This window comes from Rana temporaria, chromosome 3, assembly GCF_905171775.1.
Source record: "Rana temporaria chromosome 3, aRanTem1.1, whole genome shotgun sequence".
NCBI lineage: Eukaryota > Metazoa > Chordata > Amphibia > Anura > Ranidae > Rana > Rana temporaria.
Genome location: NC_053491.1, coordinates 274627063 through 274654413, shown reverse-complemented (window position 1 = coordinate 274654413; position 27351 = coordinate 274627063). Strand labels below are relative to the sequence as shown.

Here is a 27351-nt window from a genome sequence, read left to right as displayed (position 1 = left end):
GGAAGAAGTAAGCCTAGGGTTATGTGGACAATTTTTTTAGCTTTTTTGAGCTACTAAAATCTCATGGCTTTATCACATTATTTTGAAATGTTAAATGTGAGTGAGCGCTGTCTCATGATCGAACAATGCTGCAATTAATTCACACATTAGAAGTTTGGTGATTTTTCTATTAACCACTTCAGCCACTGACCATTCGGCTGGCCAAAGACCAGAGCACTTTTTGCGAGTCGGCACTGCGTCGCTTTAACTGACAATTGCGTGGTCGTGCGACATGGCTCCCCACAAATAGAGCTTTCTTTTGGTGGTATTTGATCACCCCTGTCGTTTTTATTTTTTGCGCTAGAAATTAAAATAGAGTGTCCATTTTGAAAAAAAGCAATATTTTTACTTTTTATAAATATCCCCCCAAAAAAAATGTTTTCTCCGTTTAGACCGATACGTATTCTTCTACATATTTTTGGTAAAAAAATCGCAATACGCGTTTGTTGATTGCTTTGTGCAAAAGGTATAGCAAAAGTTATAGTGTCTACAAAATATGGGATCGTTTTATGGAATTTTTATTAATAATTATTTTTTTACTAGTAATGGCGGCGTTCAGCAATATTTATCGTGACTGCAACATTATGGCAGACACTTTTGGCGCTATTTTGGGACCATTCACATTTATACAGCGACCAGTGCTATAAAAATGCACTGATTACTGTGTAAATGTGACTGGCAGTGAAGGGGTTAACCACTAGGGGGCTAGGAAGAGGTTAAGTGTGTCCTAGGGAGTGATTCTAACTGTTAGGGGGCATGGCTGCGAGTGACACGTTACTGTCATAAGAGCTGCTGGATCCACCCTGTAGTGATTTAAGAATGTATGATGTGAGGACCAGCTAGCCGCTTTGCAGACTGTCTCCAGAGACACTCCTGCCCGTGCCGCCCAAAAAGAAGACATTACCCTGGTTGAGTGGGCTCTAACCACCTCTGGAGGATCCTTCCCAGCCGCTCTATATGCCTGTTGAATAGTTTTTACTATCTAGGCTGATCAGGTTCTGGCCAAGGTCTCTTTCCCTTGAAATTTTCCAGTAGGTATGATGAAAAGTCTGTCAGAACATCTGAATGTAGAAGAAGTCTGGAGATAGGTTTTGAGGACTTTTGGAATGTCCAACTCATGCAGATCAGCATCTGATTCTGCTGGGAATACTGGGAGCACCCATTCACAAGAGAGATGAAATATCAATGCCACTTTGGGACAAAGTGATCCAATGGTCTCAGCACAACCCTGTCTGGGAAGAACATGAAATAAGGTCCGGCTGCCTCCAATTGTTGGAGTTCCGACACCCTTCTCCCTGAAGTTATGGCTATTAGGAAAGCTGTTTTTAAGGTGATATACCATAATGATCAGTCTTCTGTCGGTGCACAAGGGTTTGCTAGAGAATTGAGGACTACTTCCAGGTCCCATTGAGCGAACCCATTTCTCTTGGGAGGGTGTAGTCCAAGTACCGCTCTCATGAAGTGCCCCACCAGTAGGTTTGCTGTCCCTTTCTTTTGGGTAAAACCTGAGATTACTGAAACTTGTTCTTAAGCGAACTTAGGCTGAGCCCCAAATCCAATCTGGATTGCAGGAAAGACAAGATTTGAGATACATTTTGGTCACTAGTAGGCATGAGCCTGATGTTACATTCGACTTGAACATCGCTGTCCTGTAAGAATATTTTAACAGCAAAGTTCTGTAGAAAAACAAAACTGCCGCTGCCCATTCACCAAAGGGTGATAGACCCCGTCTGGACTCGGAACAACCCTCACAGAGATCCCCACACAGCAGCTCCCATCATCCAATCGAAATAAGAGACCTAGGGGAATAATCGAATACACTGACATAAAGACAACATGTATATCAGTGTATATGTATATTACAAAGCCTTATTAACAGTAGGTATGCCAATATTCAAAAGAAAAAAGTTATAAAGCAACTACCAACATGGAAACTATACTAATATTAAAAAAAATTAAGAATGATACATTTTTAATAGCCAGGGAGAAATTGAATTCCCCCTGATATGAAGACATAGCTCTAATGCATAACAAAGTGAGTGTACTACATTTATATTGCTAAGAAGGAAAAGATGAGGATGAGAAATACCCATCTCTTCAGACTCACAATTGCATATTTGATGCAGGAGAAAAGGATGCCACAAGAATAGAAAAAAAGGGGGGGTTTGCTTACTGCAATAAGTATGGCAGGGCAATGAAGGCTGGAGTGATGTGACTCCTCCAAGGCAGTGACCGCTCTGCCTTGTGCGCCATTTGTGGGTTTTAAAAGACACCCGCCCATGCGCACCTGACATTCCACCGCAATTGGCGGTATACAATGACATCGATGAAAGTGTCACTGAGTGAATTAGCGCAGTGACGTCATCTCACCACGACTAAGGGCACAGCGAGTGGGCAGCACGCATTACCCGGAAATGGCACAAGCACAACACTTAGAAAGGCCGCAACCGCCCAGAGGTAACGCAAGCAGAAACACCATGGCAAAGCAGACGTAACAGAAATACATCCTCAATGGTTGCTGTAGCAATCACTAGGTATAGTGACACTGATTGAATATTAAAAATACATTTGAATTAAACAATTTATAACTAACCGAAGCATAGTTTCCATAGTTGCTCATATTTTGGAAAAAACAAAGGGAGATATGTATTAGAAATAAAAAAAACTGTGCTAGAACCCAAAAAATGCAAAGAAAAAGCTGCCAGCACTTAAACATACAAAGTCAAACAGAAATGTACAATAATTAGTGCAGCACTAAGTAATTGTGAGTGGTACACTTGTATAGATACCACAAAGTGAAAATATAGTAACTAAAAAATTATGATCTAAGAAGCCCAAAGGCTATACAAAGTGATATAAAAGTCCACGTACATTACACACAGTGAAATGATTTTCAAAGGATGGCACTGAATACAGGAATAACAGGTTGACTGTTGAAATCTCAGATTCTTCATGCAAGAGATATATAGGGTACTCCTACCGCAACTGTTGGACTCATCTGTTATACAACAGTGGGTCAGGAGAGCTTAGGGCAGGGATCCTCAAACTACGGCCCTCCAGCTGTTGCAGAACTACACATCCCATGAGGCATTGTAAAACTCTGACATTCACAGACATGACTAGGCATGATGGGAATTGTAGTTCCTGAACAACTGGAGGGCCGTAGTTTGAAGATCCCTGGCTTAGGGTCTCACAGACCTGGATCAGTACAGCAGGATCTCAGAGGTAGCTAAGGATATCTGGAACAATCCTGTGAAGTGTGGTCCACGATTCTGAAACACGGAAACAGCACTCCTCCCGCTAGCAGATGGATATTGGAATAAATCTGTATAAGCTCTAAATAATACAGGAACGAGGGAAATAAAAAAGGAAAAAGCTCCCAATGGTGCATGTCATAAAACCAATGATGGTTTATTATGTTAAATTGCCATACAGAGAATGACACAAATTGAATAAAAGTGACCACAAAAGTAAATTATAAAAGCAATGTGGGGTGCAGCAATGCAGGGCTTTCGACTAAGGCCTCGTACACACGACCGAACATGTCCGCTGAAACTGGTCCGGCGGACCAGTTTCCGCGGACATGTTCGGTCGTCTGTACGGCCGACCGGACAATTTTCCGGTGGATCGGACAGGTTTCCAGCGGACAAATGTTTCCTAGCATGCTAAGAAACATGTCCACTGGAAGCCTGTCTGTCGGACATGTTCGGTCGTCTGTACGACTCACCGGACATGTCCGCTCGGCCGAAAGCCCTCGCATGCGTCAAAGTGATTCGACGCATGCGTGGAAGCATTGACCTTGATCGTCGCGGCAACGGGGCGGCCACGTCACCGTGTTCGCTGTCCGCGGGAAATTTGGTCTGATGGTGTGTACAGCCATCAGACCAAAATCCCCCATCGGACATGTCCCATCGTGTGTACGAGGCCTAAGAAAGTCATCAACAGGGGCATAATTCTGTACCTCCACATTGCTAACATTTATAGAATCAGAGTAACCCAGACACGCCCATGAAAGGCGGGACAGATACAGGAAATGACATCAAACCTCATGCCTCTCAAGCCTCACCTTGACTCAATATTATTGATAGAATGGGCAGAAGCTTGATGTGTTTCCATACAAGTATCATCTAGCATATATGGTAATATACAAATGACTATTCACATCACTGGACAGTATATAATGCCTGTACAAAAGGAAGCACAGACCTTTGCACTTCAAGCCTCTCTTTAGACTATACCATGTCCTCACCTGGCCAATCTAGCCCCAAAATCATTATAACAGGCATTGCACAGACAGTGCAGCTAATCGTGACCCTCATAACAAAGAAAAGGGGGCGGTTATAACACTACAGGCATCCAATAGTCAAAGACATTCCTGTGTCCAGTATCATGTTGTTGGCACGGACCTTGATAGGTGATGGGTCACCTGTGATCACCTGTGATCACCTGTAAGTTCCTATTCTGTTTTGCTATCTTTGCTATGGGTGCTAGGAGTCCTACCATCCATCGGGTAATCAGCAAGACACTAACACGAGTATCATGTAGCAAGATTACAGTTTATTATTAGATACTGGCCGGTTTTATTGTCCGTGCATGGGAGGCACACATTCATGGACCAACCAATCATATTACAGTATTTTACAGTATATTGTTGTACAAAGTTTGCCTGGAGATAAATGTATTAATGTATGATAGATGAAATAAAAGTCTGCCTAGAGATATTGCTACGTAACAGATACAAATATATTTTAGTCATATTAGTACAGTCTATCTTATGTCCATAACTGTCCATAATATTTTCACACATTTCTGCAAAATATTAGCAAATACATGTCTTTGCAATGCCTGTGGTTTCTTTTGCTCTTAGCCGCAAGCTTTTACGTTTCCTGTCTTCTCATGCAGTTCAGCCATACTTAAAACATTTAATTATAAAGTTAATAAGAGTTCAAGTAAGCAAGCATAATATGAAAATTAATAAAAAAGCTGATATGATATCATAAAGGGGTAAAGGTAACCCCGCGTTCCTATCAGACCTATGTGTAATCGGTGGGCTACGTCACATGGACCCTCCATACCTGGACGCCGCCCACCAGATATGACGCATAGTCCGAATCTGTGTCTGTGACATCTGCCAATCGGAGAAGCCCTATACCCACCCGGGTGTGGCCAAACCAGATGGCGCTCCCAAAACGGGACATGACGTCATGGCGCACGCATCAGCGGGATACCAACCCATATGGAAGAAAAATATATTTCCAATATATTTATTAAAAAAAAATATATATTTTAAATATATTTACAATATATTGGCCTACGCAAATATATTTTTACATCTATTCCAAAAATGTAAATTAAAATATATTTTCCAAAGGCATATATTTGAAAATATATTTTGTTAAATATATTTGCCAGATATTTTTGAGCATCTAAAAAAATGCATTTAAACATATATTTTTAAATATACTTGTAAAGGCATTCCAAAATATAATTTAAATGCATTTCCAAAGACATATATTGGAAAATATATTTTTAAAATATATTCTTCAGATTTCTTTTAACACATAAAAAAAGTAATTTCAACATATATTTTTACATATATTTGTAAATGTGTTCCAAAAATATAATTTTAATATATTTTCCAAAGGCATATATGTGAAAATATATGTTTGTAAATATATGTTTCAGATATTTTTGAACATATAAAAAAAATGCATTTGAACATATATCTTTAAATATACTTGTAAATGCATTCCAAAAATATAATTTAAATGTATTTTCCAAAGATATATATTAGAAAATATATTTTTAAAATATGTTTTTCTGAAAATATTTAGGGGCAGATTCACAAAGCGAGTACGCTGGCGTATCTACTGATACGCCGGCGTACTTTCAAATTTCCCGTGTCGTATCTTTGTTTTGAATCCTCAAAACAAGATACGACGGCATCTGGGTTAGATCCGGCAAGAGTACGTCTTCGTACGCCTTCGGATCTAAGATGCAATTCTTCGGCGTCCGCTGGGTGGCGTTCACGCCGTTTTCTGCGTCGAGTATGCAAATTAGCTATTTCCGACAATCCACGAACGTACGAGCGGCCGTCGCATTCTTTTACGTCGTCTCTAGTCGGCTTTTTTCGGCGTATAGTTAAAGCTGCTATTTGGTGGCATAAAGTTAAACCTGCTATGTTAAGTATGGCCGTCGTTCCCGCGTTTTAATTAGAATTTTTTTTTTACGTTTGCGTAAGTCGTCCGTGAATCGGGATGGACGTAATTTACGTCCACGTCAAAACAATGACATCCTTGCGACGCAATGCACGGCGGGAAATTTAGGAACAGAGCATGCGCAGTTCGTTTGGCACGGGGACGCGCTTCATTTAAATGAAACACGCCCCCTACTCGCCGCATTTGAATTCCGCGCCGTTACGCTGCTTGAGATACACTACGCTGCCGTAACTTACGGCGCAAAATCTTTAAGGATTCGAACCAAAGCCAGGTAAGGTACGGCGGCGTAGCGTATCTCAGATACAATGTGCCGGGCAGATCTTTGTGGATCTGCCCCTTAATGTCTAATAAAGACATTTCATCATATATTTTTTCTGACATTTTTGTAACTATGACATAGATAACATTCTGAATACATTTATAAGAGAGCCACTCCCATTTTAAAATGGTTTGTTTTACTCCTTTAAAATAAAAAAATTAAATAAAAACCAAAAGATTCAAATAAAATATTACATTTTTTTTATAAGATTTTAAGCACATAATCCATTTAATACAAAGCAGATAAACCTCTCGCATCCACTTTCCATTCCCAAAGAATGTCATTCTGAATTGAGAACGCTTGTCGGCGGACCAGCAAAACGTCTTAAAATACAGCAAGTCCAGTTAGTTTGATTTATTGATTGACCTGAATGAATGAGAACCTTCACAGACATCCACCTCCACAGTACAAGGGTCTTGTCTGCTTACAGGGTACCGAGATAAACTCCGGATATAAATCATCAATGTTCTGTTTAATCCATGAATCAGAAGTTACACTATTATTACCAAACTTGCTCATCAGTGTCGTTATGGACCTTGCTTTATGCACTGGTGTGCAGTCATGTTGGAACAGGAAGGGGCTGTCCCCAAACTGTTCGCACAAAGTTGGGGGCATGAAATTGTCCAAAATGTCTTGGTATGCTGACGCTTTAAGAGTTCCCTTCACTGGAACTAAGGAGCCAAGCCCAACCCCTGAAAAACAACCCCACACCATAATCCCCCCTCCACCAAATGATTTGGACCAGTGCACAAAGCAAGGTCCATAAAGACATGGATGAGCGAGTTTGGGGTGGAGGAACCTGACTGGCCTGCACAGAGTCCTGACCTCAACCCGATAGAACACCTTTGGGATGAATGTGCTTCTGGAAGAATGGTCAAACATTCCCATAGGACAGCCTTCCCAGAGGAATTGAATCTGTTATAGACTGGGATGCCATTAAAATTCATGTGCGTGTAAAGGCAGGTGTCCTAATACTTTTGGCAATATAGTATATATACTGTATATTCTTTTTATACTAAGTCCAGTCCATTTTTTGGACTTAGTACCTGCCGAAGGGTAATTCCAGCAGCCAAATAAAAGGAATTGGGATATTAAAGTTCTCCCCAGCACAAAATTAAAACTCAGCGGCTACACAATGGGGGTTATTTACTAAAGGCAAATCCACTTTGCACTACAAGTGCAAACTACAAATGCAAAGTGCACTTGAATTTGCAAGGAAAGTGCACTTGGAAGTGCAGTCGCTGTAGATCCGAGGGGAGAAAGGAAAATAAAAAAACAGCATTTTAGCTTGCACATGATTGGATGATACCCCTCAGATTTACAGCGCCTGCACTTACAAGTGCACTTGTAGTGCAAAGTGGATTTTCCTTTAGTAAATAACCCCCATACTGTACACATACTGCAGCTGCTGACTTAATATTAGGACACTTACCTGTCCTGGAATCCAGCGATGTTGGTACCCCAGCCAATGCTTCCATTGGCTCTTGGGGTGCTGCTGCTGCCATTCCCTATAGGGGCCAATTCATACCACATGGAGTCCAGTGCGTTTTTTTTTATTTTTTTTCTTCATGGAAAGTAGGTTATATGGTTTTCAATGGCATAATTCACACCAGTGCTTGCAGTTCCAGAAAAAAAGTAGAGCATGCTGCATTTTTCCTGCACTGGACTGTTATGAAACACTGTAAAGCACATAAAAAACGCACTAGAATGCACCTGAACGCACTGGAACACACATGTCCTTATCTAAGGTTAAGAAAAAAGGAGGAAAATGCACTGGAATGCTTTAAAACACACCAAACATGCCCTGGAATGCATCAAAAACAGGCATGCAGAAAAGCATCGGAAACGCATCTGCCGCAGCGAGATTTCTCGGAAGTGGGGACAGGTACCTGTCAAAAACAGGAACCTGCTCCCCTCCCCCGAAAGGTGGCAAATGTGGCAAAGTGGGGAGGGGGGGGAGAGGCAAGTAAGTGGAGCTTCCACTTTTAGGTGGAACTCCGCTTTAACCACTTCTCTACTTTGGGTGATTTTCAGATTTGGCGTTTACAAGACTAAAACATTTTTTTTTGCTAGAAAATTACTTAAAACCCACAAACATTATATATATTTTTTTCTAATACCCTAGAGAATAAAATGGCGATCATTGCAATACTTTTTGTCACACCATATTTGCGCAGCGGTCCTACAAGCGCACTTTTTTTGAAAAAAAAAACACTTTTTTGAATTAAAAAATAAGACAGCAATAAATTTGGCCCAATTTTTTTATATATTGTGAAAGATAATGTTACGCCGAGTAAAATGGTACCCAACATGTCACGCTTACAAATTGCGCCCGCTCGTGGCATGGCGTCAAACTTTTACCCTTAAAAATCTCGATAGGCGACGTTTAAAAAATTCTATAGGTTGCATTTTTTGAGTTACAGAGTAGGCCTAGGGCTATAATTATTGCTCTCGCTCTAACGATCGCGGCGATACCTCACTTGTGTCGTTTGAACACCGTTTTCATATGCGGGCGCTACTCACGTATGCGTTTGCTTCTGCGCACGAGCTCGTCGGGACGGGGCGCTTTAAAATTTTTTTTTTTTTCTTATTTATTTTTATTTATTTTATTATTTTTTACACTGGAAAAAAAAAAAATGATCACTTTTATTCCTATTACAAGGAATGTAAACATCCCTTGTAATAGAAAAAAGCATGCCAGGTCCTCTTAAATATGAGATCTGGGGTCAAAAAGACCTCAGATCTTATATTTAGACTAAAATGCAAAAAAAAAAAAAAAAATTGGAAAATGTCATTTTTTCAAATGACAAAAAAAAAATGTTTCTTTAAGAGGCTGGGCGGGACTGACGTTTTGACGTCACTTCCGCCCAGCCGAGCTATGGGGACGGGCGAAGGAGATTTTTCCTTCAGTCTCGTCCCCGCTCAGCTCCCGAACGGTCCCGATCTCCTCCGCCGCTACCGACGGCTCCGGTAAGCGGCGGAGAGCGGCGGGAGGGGGGGGGCCCTCTCCCGCCACCGATAACGGCGATCTCGCGGCGCATCCGCCGCGGAGACCTCCGTTATCGTTTCCAGAACCGCTGACAGTAAAGATAGATACCTCGGTTGTGGCAGCAGCTGCTGCCGTTACCGAGATATATATCTTTAAAGTGCCGCCGTATATAGTCGTACAGCGGTCTGGAAGTGGTTAAATGTCATATCCCCGCCCAAGCTGCACTATTGTCATGGGCCAATACTAGGCTGGGCTGGAAGATAAATATGTAAGTGATGAGAGCTGCATTCTTGTGTGTGTGTATATACACAGTATATATGTGTATATGTGTGTGTGTATATAATATATATATATATATATATATATATATATATATATACACACACACACACATATAGCAGAATGGAATGAAGATACAGTATATATATATATATATATATATATATATATATATATATATATATATATATATATATATATATATATATATATATATATATATATAATGCCTTTCCCATCACTTACTTACATGTATAAATATTTTTCTCATTTCTTTTTTTTCATTCCTTTTATTGGTATGTGGATCTGTGATTTCTGTGCCTTCAATCTTCTAATATGTAAATCCTGCCCTGGGAAAAACTCTTCAAACAGACAGACTTCTATCATAATACAGGAAGACAGGAAGTGAGCTGGGTGGGAACCAGAGGGGTGGTGAACTTCCACCTCTCACTTCCTGTAAGGCCTAGTCTGAAAAGGAAAGCATGGTATGGTGGAGACTCTCTGTATTCTCCTGGATTAAAGGTATGTCTTCTATCAAATAATATTAGAATTGTGACAGTTTGGTGCATGAGTTAAGTTTTATTTGTCTATTTCCTGCTGAATAGTTCTCATTCTGTGTGCATTCACAGTTACCATGCAGCATGTTCACAGTAATGTAATATTATAGAGCTTCTCTTCCACAGCATGTCAGTCTGCTTCATATAATATGTATGGCTTCAATGTTGTATCCAGTAACTGTGTAGCATACTTTCAGTGCACATTGCTGCATATAATATTATACGGCTTCCATTCTATATCCACTCACCATGCAGCATAGGGGTTGATTTACTGAAGGCAAATCCATTTTGCACTACAAGTGCACTTGAAAATGCAGTCGCTGTAGATCAGAGGGGAAGATCTGAAATGAGGGGAAGCTCTGCTGATTTTATCATCCAATCATGTACAAGCAAAAATGCTTTTTTTTTTTTTTTCCATATCCCCTTCAGATCTACAGTGACTGCACTTCCAAGTGCATTTGTAGTGCAAAGTGGATTTGCCTTTAGTAAATATACCCCATTATAATGTCAGGGCACAGTACTACCAATGTTTTATGTCTCCCTCCCCTTTTGCATATTATTATCTGCCCTGCTACTAGGTGCCAACAGATATGGATTTTTCCATACAGATACCAATTATGGGCCACCTTTCAGGCCGATAACAATATGAGGTACTGATATTCTGTTTACATCCAGCTGTCCCAGAAGTAGCCTGATATCAGTTGACACCTAGGCCTTTTTTTGTATTCTAACAGTCATTGGCCACTGTCAGAATACAGGAAAAAAGAGCAGATAGCTGGGGAATCAATAACCAGCTTGCTATTGACTATTTTAAATTGCAGTAGCCAATAGCTAGTGGGCTATTACACCCGCCCACTGCCTGTTGTCAATCAGCAAAGGAGAGGATTTGAAGGAGAACATTCTTCTTCAGGTCTTCCTCTGCTGATTTACAACAGGCATTGGGAAGGGGGCGCAATAATCAGCCTAATTTTAAAATTGAAACAGCCAATGGCAGTCTGGCTATGGTTCCCCCACTACCTGCTGTTTACATTCAGCTGCCATCAAATAAATTGTGCAGAAGGAGGTTAGCGGTGTGTGTGTGTGGGGGGGGGGGGGGGGGTGGGGGGTGTGGAGGTGGAAAGCTGAAATTTTTTATTTATTTTTTTGGATTCTGACAGATGGGCCGCCAGCCGCTGTCAAAGCACCTGACCAAGACTGACAACTGGTGAATGGAAAACCGGAATAAGCACTTGGAAGAAGAAAACCGACAACTGAGACAACTTGCCTTTGGTAAGCGGACAACTTAATTACGGTGGTAGGCACCTTCCGTTTTTTTATATCACCGCATTCAACTGGCACTGTATCTGATCATCATATCTGCATCATCAGTGTTTGAGTTTTGTGGTTATATCATTAAGAACTTTTGAGGTTTGGTTTGCCAATTATGTGCTGTTGGCATACAATTTTGGGATCACCGATTTGGCGTATTAACCTCTCATTGTTTACACATATAATTGGACATTAATTTTGTGAATTTATATACAAATTTTTCTGTGCACTCTGATTTTTTGTTTTGGTTAATTATTGTGCACCGTTTTTGGCATATCAGCCCCTGGATGCCAATCTTTCAATGTGAATTGGTATTGGTGGAATTTTTTTATTTTAATTGAATTTTTTATATTGGCGCAGTCTTTTCATTTTTTATCTATTTATTGTGTGTTATTCCACCAGTACTGCTGCCTTTGTTATTTTTATTTTTTTTATCTTTATTTTCTCTTTGACCAATCATTTGCCCTTTCATTCTACAGTGTTTTAAGGCAGAGTTAGGCAACCTTAGAGAGGTGGAGATCTACCTGAACAACATGGGAGAAGTCAAAGATCACAGGGTGCAGTGTCTTCCAATGTTGCCTCCTCACACCTGACTAAAACCTATAATTGCCGTACTACCGCGCTGCAATCACGTGCCTTTCACTGCAATTATTAGTGTTAACATTTTGCCTCCTCACCACCTTGCAGAATTTCTCAGAGGCGCATTGGAGCATTGCATACCGCACTTGTGAATGAGCCCTTAGTTGCATTTGGCAATAGCACTTTTAAGGCTCATTCACATGTGAATTTGGGGGTGGTAAAACCCTGCCCCCAAGCCCTACCCCCTTTAGCTGCTAAGTGGGAGGGGGTCAGGGTGCCATGGGAGATGGGTGCTTGAGAGTTACTATTAGGTCTCAAGCAACCAGAAACAACAGTACCAATGGGGATCGTTGGGCAACTGGGAGTTTACTGTACTACATACATTATAGTATCAGTGAGTGGACTGAGGTAACTACATACTATATACACAAGTAGGATTTTTGTTTTGTGGAACATCCTTACTTTTACCTTGGGTGAAACCCTCCTGGAATATTTTTGATCTAGTGGGGGGGTCAGCAGCAGACTGGAGGAAACCCTCTAATCATGTAAAAGTACATTTTTCCACAAGTCATCAATTTCTAACAAATTAAATTAATGGATATAGTGAGAAAATAGGCCATTATTTTACTTAAAAAGTTTTTATGCATTTCCATAGATTTGCCTGGCGTAATGGATACTTTGAAAACCACAAGAGCGCAGCTAATAGCACTGAAGAATGATGGTGGAAGTTCATCCTGTGTGGGTGTATCGTGTGCATCACCTTCTGTCCCGTCTGAAGAGTTGAGCTCATCTCCTTGTCAAGTGTCGTACTCAAGGCCTAAACAGGTAGGTTTTCTTTTGGTACCGAAACATTAAAACATATTTTTTTTAAATATCAAACATGTCCTACTCCTATTTACCTGCTCTGTGTAAGGGTTTTTGTACAGAGCAGCTCAGATCCTTCTCTTCTCAGGTCCCATGCCAATGCTCCTGAACCAGAGCTCTGTGTGTCCAATCACACACTGAGCCTTGCCTTGGCCCCATCTCCTAATTAGCTCACTGGCTGTGATTGATAGCATCGGGAGCCAATAGCTCCCACCGCTACAGAAAGACAATCAGCAGTGCAAGTCCCTGGAGAGACAAGGCTCTCGTGGACATTGCTGGATCGAGAGGGGACTCATGTAAGTATATGGGGGCTGCTGCACACAGACGTTTTTTTTTTACCTTCATGCATAGAATACATGAAGGTAAAAACCCTTGTGTCTTTACAACCACTTCAATAAAAAGTAACCTTTAAGGCGGTGCCTCCAATCGGCTGACAGATGGAGAGAAGCAGGTACAGTTAGACCCTTTGAAAACATCAGCTTTGACATGTAGACTGTAAGCCAATTTGACTGCTGTGTCAAAATGAGATATCTTGCTCAGTCTGGTAGTAGTCTGAACTAATAAGACAAGTTGTAGGCAAGATGTTGATTTTTATACTGATTTTTGAAAAGTCTACAATATTTTGATGTTTTTATACATGCTTAATTTTGTTAGTTTTATTTACTCAGCTGCATCTGTTAGACTCCTTTCACACTGAGGCAGTTTTCAGGCGTTTTAGCGCTAGAAATAGCCTCTAAAAAGCTCAAAAAACTGCATCCCTTTCAGTGCAATGAGTAATTTCACAATGGGGCGATGCGCTTGCGCAACATTAGAAAAAGTCCTGCAAGCAGCATCTGGGGCGGGTTGGGAGCGCTATAAATAGCGCTCCTAAAACGCACCTGCCTATTGAAATTAATGGGCAGTGCTTCCAAAGCACCCTAAAAGCGCATTAAAAACTGGACTTTTTCCCTTTAAAAAAAAACTGCCTAAAAAGTGCTACAAAAACACTGCAAAACCGCCGGAGCTTTAGCATCGCTGCAGTGTGAAAAGGGTCTTATATGGCTTTTGATTCCCAGGGAAAATCTAATAAGTCTAATATTTTCCATTTACTTTTTAAAGCTGCTACTTTGGCAAAGTTTCCTGGGACTTCATAAGCTGTGATCAGTGACGCTGTTACGAGAAAAATTGCGGCGTTGAAATATCACCTGAAGGGAAACATCAGGAACCTCAGCAGAATACTACAAACTTTTATGTCATTAATGTCATTTATCACAGTTAACACCACTTTCTATTCCCTGTGTTGTAGTTTTTGTATATTTACATGATAATAAAGTTGTGTGTATTGTACTGTGTTATTGTTTTTTTTCAAAATGTTTGCTAGTTTTATAGGCCTACAATATATAAAATACAATATATAAATACACAGCATTTCAAAATGTAATAGGAATGTATTTTTTAAAATTTTGCATTCAGAAGTACATTTACATTTATATTTGAAATATATTTTAAAAAAACATTCTTAATATATTTTTCCGAAATATATTGCCATATATTTGAAATGCTACAATTTTGGCCAGATTCAATATATTTCAAAAATATATTTCAATATATTTGTGCATATATTTTGGAATGCATTGTGAAATATGTTGCAAATATATTCAGAAATATATGTTAAATGTACTTCTAAATGCATTTAGCAATATATTTTTGCAGCCATAAATATATTGTAAAGTGCATTTTGGAATGCATTGTGAATATATTCATAAATATATGTGAAATGTACTTCTGAATGCATTTAGCAATATATTTCTGCATATATTCACAATGCATTCCAAAATGCACATTGCAATATATTTATGGTTGCATAAATATATTGCTAAATGCATTCAGAAGTACATTTAACATATATTTGCAACATATTTCACAATGCATTCCACAATATATTCACAAATATATTGAAATATATTTTTGAAATATATTGAATCTGGCCAAAATTGTAGCATTTCAAATATATGGCAATATATTTGAGAAATATATATTAAGAATGTTTTTTTAAAATATATTTAAAATATATTTTACTTCCACATGGGAATAGGCTAACCAATGGCGTTCACGTGACTGGCAGTCACATGACCGCATTGCAATGGGTCACATGATCACACCTTAGGTACAGCAATGCCCCAAAACACAGATGACCACGGAAACGTCAATGGCAGACCGTTGTGATTACAGCGGCTGGCACAAAGAGGCTAAACAGAAAAAGTTAAATAATTTAAAATTACAGAGTCACCTCCTATAATCTAAATGGCGAAATCTAACAAGGGGCTTGCTAAATAACCAAAACCCCATGGTATATTCTTAAACTGATAGGTGTACACTGTCCCACACATAAGAATGTGTGGTGCAGAAAGCTCTAATATCCCAGACTAAACAAAATAGAACAATTATTTAATGGATAAAAATGATACCCATAGAGTAAGTAGGGAGCAATACTCTACTACAGCACAGATTCACACTGTGGGTAAAACGACAGATGGCTAATGAATATTAAAGATAAAAAAATTATATTGATATGAGCTAGATATGACCAAAGACCGAAGATAGAACATGAGCCCAGGGTACTCACGCCCGGTTAATGTAACAGTTGATGACCCAGTCAACATTCATACCGTGGGGTGAGTAACACCTGAGCTCATGTATCCAATAGGTCTCGAGTCTGGATACACCCCGTAGACACGAATCACCCCTCAAATAGCGGATAAACCTGTCTATAACCTGAAACTGGGTACCCTTAGGATTCTTTCCATGATGTTGCAAGTAGTGACGAGACACAGTATGTTTGTCACACCCCTTGCGAATCTTGGCCAGATGCTCGTTTACCCTAATGGAAAAGTTCCTAATAGTGTGGCCTATGTACTGTAGTTTGCACGGACACATGATAAGATATACCATGAATTTAGTAACGAAGGTGGTAAAATGTTTCATAGTATAAATTTGCCTAGTGATGGTAGAAGTAAACGTGTCGATTTTACGTCTGCCAAAGACATTGTGGATGCACAAATTGCACTTCTGACAAGGGGTAGTAACAATTTGCCTCAAGAAAGAAGGAGGCCTTTTTGGGAGGATCAATAGTGTTAGGGGCTATATCGCTCTGGATGGAGCATGCACCCCTAAATATAACTCCAGCCCGCTCAGGGAGAGAAGTTCTAAGGATTTTGTCGCTGCACAGTACCTTCCAATGTTTATTTAAATATTTTTAATTTCCCACGTTGAATAGAATATGAGGTGAAAAAAGACCACATGATATGTGAGGAGGACCCCCAGGGCGGTGACTGCATGGCACCTTCCCATTACCAGGGCATCAGAAAGCGTCATGCAAATCAAGCCCACTGACGCAAACAGCAGCGAAAGCCTGGGCATCCCAAGGGTAAACATGGGGCATTCAGGCATTCCACTAAGACAGGTAGCCCGCCCTCACAAGGAGAGAACGAGCTCCCGTGCACCAGGCAGGGATGAATCAAGCTCCAGAACTGGCAGGGGCATTTGGGCAACAATAACGTTACTCGGTTCAAAGAAACTTCACAAATCAATAAATGAGGGAGGTTAAAAATTACCCGTATTTCCTCTGGTGTCGCTCCCCAGGGTGAGATATTTGGGGATTGTGTATTGGGGATAGTTGCATTTTCTTATTTTATTTGAAAAATATAACTGTTTGTATTCACACTGTGATGTATCAATATCATTAATATTGTCTTTCTTTATTCATTGTCTCATGAAAACTTTATATTTACACCATCTGACAATGTATGTATGAGCAATGCTCCTTAAGTAGCGGATGATATATGAAACCGCAAAACATGTTGAGCCTTTTTTAATCAATGTATTATGGATGGTGTAAATTTTTTTATCTAATGATGGAATGTTTAGCCACTCTATAATTGTCATAACTAAATAATTCTATTCTATGAATACATTGGGCCAGATTCACATAGAATTCCGGCGGCGTAACGTATGTCATTTATGTTACACCTCCGCAAGTTTTAAGCGCAAGTGCTTGATTCACAAAGCACTTGCCTGTAAACTTGCGGCGGCGTAGCGTGAATCCATCCGGCGCAAGCCCGCCTAATTCAAATTGGGCGTGTATCATTTAAATTAGGCGCGTTCCCGCGCCGAACGTACTGCGCATGCTCCGTTTTGTAATTTCCTGCCGTGCTTTGCGCGAAATGACGTCGCACCTACAGTACGTAATTTTTTTTTTTTTTAATTAGTTTTTATTAGGAACATTTTTGTATACAAACTTTATACATAGATGTATAAAAGGAAAACAAAACATGAGAAAACAGGCGTTACTGTGAAGGTACATTAGTCACTTAACCTTCACACCTACCAAATGGTAAAGAACAAATACAAAACAAGAACATGAAATCAATCCATGAAACATCATTGGACATCAATCAACAGGTCTTATCACACTGTTTTCTCGTGGAAAGTTGTAGGGGAGAGGAATAGGGGGGGGTGGGGGAATGGGAAAGGAAAGACAAAGAGGGAAAAGGATGGAGGGGGGGAGGAGAGGGGGAAGGTGGGGAAGATGTGCATGCTAAGTACCGTTTCTAAGCAAATCAATCATTAATAAATGAGGTTGTTCTTATGCTTTATACCATTTAGTCCAAATTTTCCAAACAGAGTCAAACCTGCCTCCATCACCCCTACGATAGGCTAACAGGGATTCATGAACATAGTTCACCTGAGTCAGTCGTAGAACCTCAGACACGTTAGGGGCCTTTTCAGCTTTCCAATGTTGTGCAATGAGTGTCCTGGCCGCCAGGAGGACATGGGTGACAACTACTCTGAAGTCAGGGGGGAACACATCAATTCCAAGATGTAGGATTGCTAACCCAGGGTTAGGCCGTATCAGAATACCAGTCATCCCTGAGATACAAGAGAACACTACATTCCAAAAACTGGTTAAGTTCCTGCACGACCAGAACATGTGTAGCAGATTCCCCACCGCGCCACATTGTCTCCAGCATAGAGGAGAGCCGTCGGACCCAAACTTTGAGATCCTATAGGGCGTGAGGTACTATCTGAGAGCTATCTTCTGGGACAGCTCCCAGTGGTTGACACACCTAGAAGCTCCATATATCGCCCGAAACGCCTGCACCCACTGGACCTCAGTAAATGTCGTCCCCAGATCCCTCTCCCATTTGTTAAAGGGTTGAGATTTCACAAATGTCAGCTTATCCTGAAAAAAATTATAAAAAAGGGCGATGCCTTTCTGGGGCGTGGGGGTAGTCGAGTAAAAGCGCCAGATACTCTTTGGTAGAAAAATACGATGCGTAGGGAGGGAACCAAGGAAATGAGAAGTTCGCAGGTAGTTAAAGTGTTCAGAAGAAGTTAGAGTAAACTTTTCCTGCAGGGACTTGAAGGAGTGGATTGAACCGTCCTGGAACAAATCATTAACTAGACGTAGTCCTTTACCCTGCCAGTTAGTAGTAGAGAGGTTGGGGACAGCCTGGGAAAGGATGTTAATAGGAACTGGAACCTCCAGAAGGTCAGAGCAGGGGGACATTGCTTTGCGAAGATCCCTCCAAGCAAGGATGGAAGCCCGGAGGGTGGGAGGTAGGTCACGTAAGGGAAAGGGCTTCCAAACGTCTAGAAGGAGAAAGTTGCGAAGGTCAGGTGCGGGGCACAATTCCTGCTCAATTCCCTTCCATATTGGATTTGTCCCAGGGTCTAGCCAGCACTTCAGTTGTGTTAGGATGGAGGCACGCAGATAGTCCTGAATGTCCACCAAGCCCATACCACCTGCCCGCCTATGTTTAAGTAGCAATATTCTGGAACATCTAGGCCTACTGGATTTCCAAATAAATTTAGTAAGTAGTAACTTCAGGGTTTTAATGTGACTGGGCGGGACGGGAACTGGGAGGGTCCTAAAGACATAAAGAATCTGTGGGAGGATCAACATTTTATAGGTAGCCAGGCGGCCGGACCATGAAAGCTCCACATTGGTATATCTAGCGACATCTTTGTGAAGCTTGTCAATCAGTGGGAGGTAATTAACGTCCGCTAAGCGATGGGGGTCACTCGTAAGTTTCAGTCCTAAGTACGTGATGGTGGAGCTACTCCATGAGTAAGGAAAGGCTGCCCGCAACAGGGACTTCAATGAGAGTGGAATCCCTAGGTCTAGGATAATAGATTTCGAGAAGTTGGCTTTGTAGTATGACACCTGGCTGAACTCCGTCAGGGTGAGGTGGGCATAGTGTAGGGAGGTTGTCTGGGAAGTCAAAAAAATAATTATATCGTCCGCAAACAGGTTTACAGAATGGACCTCGCCATAGATGTTAAACCCCTCAATACCCGGGTGGGACCTGATCCTCTCCGCCAGAGGCTCTATTAATAGATTGAAAATAGAGGGGGACAAGGGACACCCCTGTCTAGTGCCATTTGAGATTGTGAACATGTTAGACAGCAGATTAGAGGTAAATACTTGGGCACAGGGGGAGGAGTAGAGAGCCAACACAGCAGAGAGGATCGGTCCATCAAACCCAAATTTCCGAAGAGTATGTCTCATGTAGCCCCAATGTACTCTGTCGAACGCCTTCTCCGCATCCAAGGATAGGAGCAGAGAAGGCGTCCGAGAGGCCCTAGACTGCTGAATCACCCCAATCACCCGTCTCGTAGCATCTGAGGCCTGCCTCCCAGGAGTAAAGCCAGACTGATCAGCGCCAATGAGAGAGGGCAGAATAGGCAGAAGTCTATGGGCCAATATCTTCGCATATAACTTATCATCAGAATTCAACAGCGATATTGGACGGAAGTTTGCTGGACTATCAGGATTCTTGACCGGTTTGGGAATAGTTACTACGTAGGCCTTGAGCATCTCAGAGGGAAACGAGGCGGAGGACACCGCGGCTTTGAACACATCCCCTAGGGCTGGTAATAATTTGTCCTGAAAGGACTTGTAGTAATCATTAGGTAGACCATCAGGTCCTGGGGATTTACCTATGGGCAGAAGCTTAATTATTCGCCTGATCTCCGACTCCGATATAGGTGCGTTCAGCAGGTCTAATTGGGATTGTGATAAAGATGGGAGATTAATCTGGGACAAGAACGCCTGAATACCTTCCTCAGAAGGCTGAGGTGTATTGGCATTCGTTCTCAAATTGTATAAATCAGAGTAGTAGTGGGCGAAGGAGTCCGCTATTTCTTTAGGATTTATAATCTTATGCTTATCAACAGGATGAAGGAGATAGGGGATCCTGGACTTAATTCTGGCAGATTTGAGTCTTTGGGCCAAAAATGTACCTGCTCTGTTCCCTGCAGAATAGTGGGTGAGCTTCAGATTTTGTATATACTTATCGTGCTGTTCAATCAGCATGAGCCTGAGGTCAAAACGACATTTAGAAAGCTTCTGGGCTAGGGGTGTAGTAGGATTAATTTTGTTTTGAGCTTCTAATGCTTTAATGTTGTCAAGTAGCCGATCAATTTTTTGTGTCCTCTGCCTCTTCTCCCGCGCACAAATTTGGAGGATAATACCCCTAATAAATGCCTTATGGGCACACCACAGCATGGCAGGGACCGAGACCAAGCCTTCATTGTCAGCCAAAAAGTTTGATAGGGAATCATTAATGGTAGCAGCATGTGCAGGCATATGGAATACACGGGAGTTTGCCCTCCAGATATAAGCTGGACTGGGGGTGTGACCCTCTACCACCTCAATGGACACAGGGGCATGGTCAGACCATGAGATATTATGGATGGTGGAGGAGGACACCGCCTGAAGCAGACCCTTGTCAACAAAAATGAAATCAATTCTTGAGTAAGAATTATCTCTGGCAGAGTGAAAGGTATAGTCCCGTTCCACAGCGTGTTGGCACCTCCACACATCATAGAGGTCTTCAGCGTGTAATAAGTGTTGAAGTTGGGGAACAGGACGCTTCAGTACAGATGAGGAGTCCAACGAATGGTCCACCGTCAGGTTATGATCACCACATATCACTAAAGCTCCATGTCTAAGGGAGGCAATTTTGCGGTACAACTTTCTCAAAAAACGAAGTTGGTGGGAGTTCGGTGCATATAAGTTGGCAATAGTGAATGGTTTGTTGTTGAATTCTCCCACCAGAATAACATATCTCCCTCCTGGATCCGTGTAAACTTGCGTTAGCTTAAATGCAACCGAGTCTCTGATTGCGATCAGAACTCCCCTGCACTTAATAGGGGCAGAGGCCGCAAAAATGTGGGGGAAACGTTTGTTCTGGAACCTGGGTGATCTGTCTGCCAAAAAATGTGTCTCCTGAATACAGAGGACATCCGCCCAGAGAGTCTCAGCCTCTCTCCAGACCGAAGCCCATTTGGCAGGGTGGTTTAGACCATTAACGTTAAATGACACTATTTTCAGAGTCATACTACAATCAGGAAATAGAGATTAAAGTACCTTGCGGAGATGACCGGGTGGGCAGTCCATCCATCTTCATGGCGCCGGACGCCCAGGGCAGGGCGACCCCTCGTCACAGTCGAGGGGGTACGAAACTCCAAAGGGCGGTCAGAGCAGCATGCACAAGGGAATGGGGGAATGGGTAACAGAAGCGGAGGTATTAGGGATTCAGAAAACGAAAAAAACAACTGGGGGAGAAACAGAAAATATAGTAAAAAAGCTTGTTCAAACAAGGACCAGAGGGCAGAATCTTTGCCCATTCTTAGGGGGGGAAATCAAACTTCAGAGCAATTGCTCCAGAACGTAGGGAACTTGAGACAAAATTTGCAGAGTTATGGAGTTGATCACGACGATCGCTTCTTGGAACCCTTTTTGCTCTTCACCGTCTGCCACTCGTGCTGCTGGTCAATCCTCACAGGAGGGGATGGATTCTCGGTGGATTGGTCCGGAAGGATGTCTAGAGAGCGAAGTAGCTTAAGCCCAGCTTCCAGGTCAGTGATGATTGTGTTTTTACCATTGTGTGTGACCGTGATCTTCACCGGGTAGCCCCAGCGGTAAGGGATGTTGTGGTTGCGAAGGGCCTTTGTCACTGGAACCAATGATTTACGCTTCTGCATGGTAAATTGTGACAGGTCGGCAAAAAGCTGGATACGTGTAAATTTTTCCGGAAGTTGTTGGGTTCTTCTAAAAGTAAGCATGAGCTGTTCTTTCACCTGGTAAAAGTGTACCCTCATCAGTACGTCCCGAGGGACATTATCCGGGAGATGGCATGGTTTGGGCAGCCTGTGAATGCGATCAATCTGAAGCTAAGACTCTGAGACAGACGGGAGAATTTGTTGCAGAAGGTCTCTGGCATACTGCTGGAGTTGTGCGGGGAGCACAGTTTCAGGAACTCCCCTTATTTTTACGTTGTTCCTCCTCGACCTATCCTCTAAATCCGCGACTTTAGCTCTGAGCCAGGCTATCTCATCAGAGTGGTCAGCATTGGCATCTATCAGAGTATTGTGAGACATTGCAAAGTCCCCCATCTTCTCCTCAATGTGGGCTACCCGACCTCCCAGCTCCCCGATATCTGACTTAAAGTTCTGCATGCATTGCATTAAATCTGTGTGCATGGAGCTACGGAGAGATACAAGCATGTCTTTAAGAGTTGTGTCAGAGACAGCCTTACCCTTGGTAGGAAACGCGGTGAAGGGGTCTACCAGCTCCCTTGTGTCTTCCAGAGATTCGCGGCTCGCACATGACCGCCCCACATCCTCCTCTAGACGCGGTTTGGATTTGGCTGGGCTGCGGGGTGTCGGCGTGGACATCTCAGGTGAACCCTGAGCAGGGCCAGTCGGAGTTGCGGGATTCGATGAGCCAGACTGCGAGCCGTCAGAGGAGGTAGGTGATGGCACCTTGGAGCTGGCAACATTTTGGAGTAGCCCTCTGTTCTTCGGCGGGTAGAAGTCATCTAATTTCCTTGGGTTCGGCGTCTCATTTCTTTTGCGGGTCATTCTCCAAAAGCTCACAGCACACCCGAGAGGGAAGGATCACTTTATTGAATGGGGATGTCGCTTCTTTTATTAGCTGTTCCCGTGTCTGGAGCGGGGAAGCGGGTTCACATTTAGTTGTATGGCTGTCACGCTTCCCCTAAGCTCTCTGAGATGGCTGGTTACATAACACTTGATTTAGGTGGCAGTCTCTCTGCAGCTAGGCCAAACAGCAGTACTTAGAGGAGCCCAGCAAGGTACTGATGCAGGATGCGGGGTAGTGGGGTTGACTGAGCAGTTTGGGAGTACCTGGAGGAGCAAGATGGCCGCCGAGCTCCTGGGGTAGGCCGAAGCCGGGGACTTTCCTAAGAGAGGGGGCCGGCCGAGTGAGCTCCGAGTCCGTGGAGGCCCAGTATCTTGCACTAATGTAGCGATCAGACCCCCACACCCGGCCGCTAGTTAGCAACAGCTCGGGAAGGCACTCAGGGGCCTAGGGACGGGTACTCACTACATCCCGATGAGGGAGGAGATCCTGGGTGTAGGCCGCAAAACGGCGCCGCGCAGCTCCGCAGTTCAGGCCCGGCGTTCCAGGGGTGTCCCAGAGCAGAGCGGGCAGACCGCGTCCTCCGGGGATGCACCGGCCGGCGATGCAGGTATTCCTTCTCGCTCGATGCTTGGGATACAGGCACGGAGAGCTCCGGAGTATTCACAGGCCGCAAGATGGCGGCGGCGTGGAGCGGGCCTCCCCCCAGGCTGTAGCAAGGATCCATCGGCAGGAAATGAATAAGGAGCTGCTGGAGCAGTAGCAGAAGGCTCCTTCAGGTATGTGCTGCAGAAATTTTGGGATTGGATGTGGAATAAGCAAGGATGGCAGCAGATTCAGTCTGCCTGTGTGGAGCTCAGTATCCACACGTCCTCCCTGTTGCACGTCCGGACACGCCCCCCGCACCTACGTAATTTTTTGAACGGCGACGTGCGTTACGCCCTTTCCTATTCCCGGATGACTTACGCAAAAAAAAAAAAATAATCCAAAATTCGACGCGGGAACGACGGCCATACTTTAACATGGCTGGTCTAAATATAAGCCATGAAATAGCAGCCGTAAGTTTACGACGGGAAAAGCCGACTAGCGACGATGTAAGAGAACGCGACGAGCGCGCGTAGCTTCGTGGATCGCCGTAAACAGCTAATTAGCATACCCGACGTGGAAAACTACGCAAACTCCACCCAGCGGGCGCCGAAGTATTACACCTACGATCCGAAGGCGTACGAAGCCGTACGCCTGTCAGGTCGAAGTCAGAAGCCGTCGTATCTTGGTTTGAGAATTCAAACTAAAGATATGACGCGGCAAATTTGAAAATACGCCGGAGTATCAGTAGATACGCCGGCGTATTTCGACTGTGAATCTGGCCCATTATATTTATATTGCTTTTGTAATAAAATTATTTTAGTATTTTCCTAAACTCGACTGGTTATCAGTTGGTATATAGTACCATTAAAGTCCAAACCCCAGCCTACTCTCAACTTCCTATTCAAACTTTGATAGGACGAAGGTACCGCCTATAACAATAATTTATATTTAGCACTTCTCTATATCCAAATCAGGGTGGATAACACACCCAGAGGCCAACAAATGTAATTGCTTCTTACTTAATTATACTTAGTATACTTTACCTTGTGTTACAAGGCTTTAAACCTTTCTGTAATTCTGTCCCTTTCTGGGCCACTGCCTTTTCCCCAATAAACATACAGGGATATGGACCTTCATGGTCCAACATGGATGGGTTTCATGACCAAATAGAAACTGGTTGCATCAAAAACAAACAGAGCGATGACGACTTAGCGGTGTATTTGAACAAAACCAAAACGCTGCTAAAACAAAAATCGCATTTATATTGGCACTTTTTACGTTATGAAAAAATCCTTTAGGTCTACGTATTCAAACATTTCCCACTATTAAAAATCCAACAGAGGTTTTTAAAAAACCTTACAGATTGCAGCAAAGATCTAATGATCTATCTTGTGAACCAATGCACAAAAGATATGGAGGTGTTGAATCTGGAGATTGATAATATCAATGTCCAGTTCAAACACGTCTTAGAACTGACCACATTCCCTTCCAAATGGAAGGAGATTAGGGGTCATTTGTAGAAAATGAATAAGAAGATTGTTGTTAAAAAGCAGAAAAAAATCAATATGGATAAAATGGCGTTTTCGGAGGGATATGCATATAAATGGACAGGGAGAAACTAATCAAGGTGCAGGGCCTATTGAAAATGAAAAAAGAGCATGTTCTTATACCTCACTTCGAGCGGCCGATCAAGGTATTGTAAAAAATAATTTTACACCGGTTCTGCACAATCACCTGAATAAGGGTACAGTTGCAGTACCTGCCAATATCAGACTTCCTACCGACATCGACTATTGTTTAGACCAGGGGTGCCCAACCTTTTGAAGAGCGAGGGCCACGTAAGGGATTTGGTAACCAGTCGCGGACCACAATGAGCGGTCCATGTCCACTCTGCATATGCGATGCTCAGAACGGAAGTGGGAAGCAGCGGGTGCCGCGCTGTGCACCTGTGGCTTTCCTGCGGGTCACCATAGACTTCTATTATATCCTACAGGTGTGGGGTACACTTTCTGAAAGAGCACCAAACTCGCAGATAATAACAGAAGTCTATGGCACTGCGCTGTGCCTGTGAATCAGTTTGAAATCAGCCCAGTGCCCACTAACCACTGCAGAACAGATATGCCCACTATGATTTTAGTAATAAACTTACCTTTAATAACAGTCTTCTATTCCGGTATCGCTGGCTGGTGCTGTTCCTTGCAGAGTGCATTTGGTATCACTCCACCTGACATGACAGGAGGCAGCGCTATACAGGAAGCTTTGGCTTTTGCGGATCTGCTCCACAGCCACTTGCGTCCTCTACCGCCGACCTCATTCACAACCCTAATGCTCTGGGATGGCGGGTCGGCATCCCGCGATCTGGGCTTGCCGACCAGCCATCCCAGATCAGGAGGTTGTGGGCCACATCAGAGCACTCCGCAGGCCACATGTGGCCCCCGGACCACTGGTTGGGCACCCCTGGTTTAGACCCTACTCTGGCTCTGGCAGAAGCCAGAGTCCAGAGCAATCTACACATATATGTAACAAGAACCCAAACACCAGGTCTCCAGAGCTCAACATAGTCAATTTTACTAACTTTGACCTCAATGATATTCAGAAATCAGTCCTACGAATGGGTTTGGGATTTTGTCCCTCCCATGGTATTGATATTATGGAAACCCTTAAGGACTTATATCTCTTTGCCTGTAATTTGACGTATAAATACATGTTCAACTCTGAACGTAAAGTAAAAAGAGTCGAAAAGGAGATTTCTGACAAAATTAAAGGCTTCAATATGAAGGAATGTAGAGCTCTGAGGGACCTGATTATGCTATATGATGAAGGACAAATTGAACTTGATCCACCACTCGAGGCGACTGATGATGTCACCACACCTATTGCTCAAAAGATAAATAAATTTAAACCTAAATTACATAATTTCCCGGAACTTTCACTCTGTCCTAGTGTATGGATGTTCCTCCAAAAGTCCATTAGAGATTTAAAACAAGTACAGTGGTCACTCCCTTCCTCCGCAGGATCAGCATGCCTTCCCTGTAACCTCTCTGAACCACAATTACAGGAGTTACAACAACTTAAAACTCAGACGCAGTTTTTATTCAAGCCGTCTGATAAAGGTGGCAACATTGTATTGATGACTCACCTTCAACACCAAAAAAGATGTTTGTATATACTGAACAATAGGGAATGGTACTGTCTTATTAATTCCGAGGTGGTTGCGTCTTTTGAGGATGAGCCCAGAGGTATCTGCCTTCGGGCCCACAACAAAAGCCTGATTGACAGTGACACTTTGAGTTACCGTATAAACCCCTTTCCCCGCACCTTCAACGTTTTACGCCTTACCAAAGGTACACAAAAGTACTGAATGTCCACCGGGGTGACCGATTATCTGTGGGATAGGATCCATATCAGAAGCTGCAAGTAGATATGTGGATTATTTTTTGCTTCCACATGTCACAAGCCTCCTTTATCAAGGACACCCCAGACCTGCTCAGACACATGAAAGGTACTTATGTCCCTCCGAGCGCCCTGCTCGTTGCCATTGATATCGAGTCTTTGTACTCGAGTATCCCTTACGAGCAGGGTGTCCGAATGGTTGAGTCCTTCCTAATGGAAGAAGACAGACATCTATAGCCCCGAAATCATTTTATTTTGGAACTATTATCTTTTATCCTGACAAAAAAAAA

At 42.7% G+C, this 27351-nt stretch overlaps 1 long non-coding RNA gene across 1 annotated transcript; it reads left to right on the top strand.

Annotated features, from left to right (window-relative positions):
• The first annotated feature begins 10123 nt into the window (after positions 1 to 10123).
• Positions 10124 to 12985, top strand: LOC120930841. The gene is made up of 3 exons (XR_005747738.1): positions 10124 to 10366; positions 11559 to 11670; positions 12944 to 12985. It is a non-coding gene; the product is annotated as an uncharacterized LOC120930841 (long non-coding RNA).
• The last annotated feature ends 14366 nt before the right edge of the window (positions 12986 to 27351 follow it).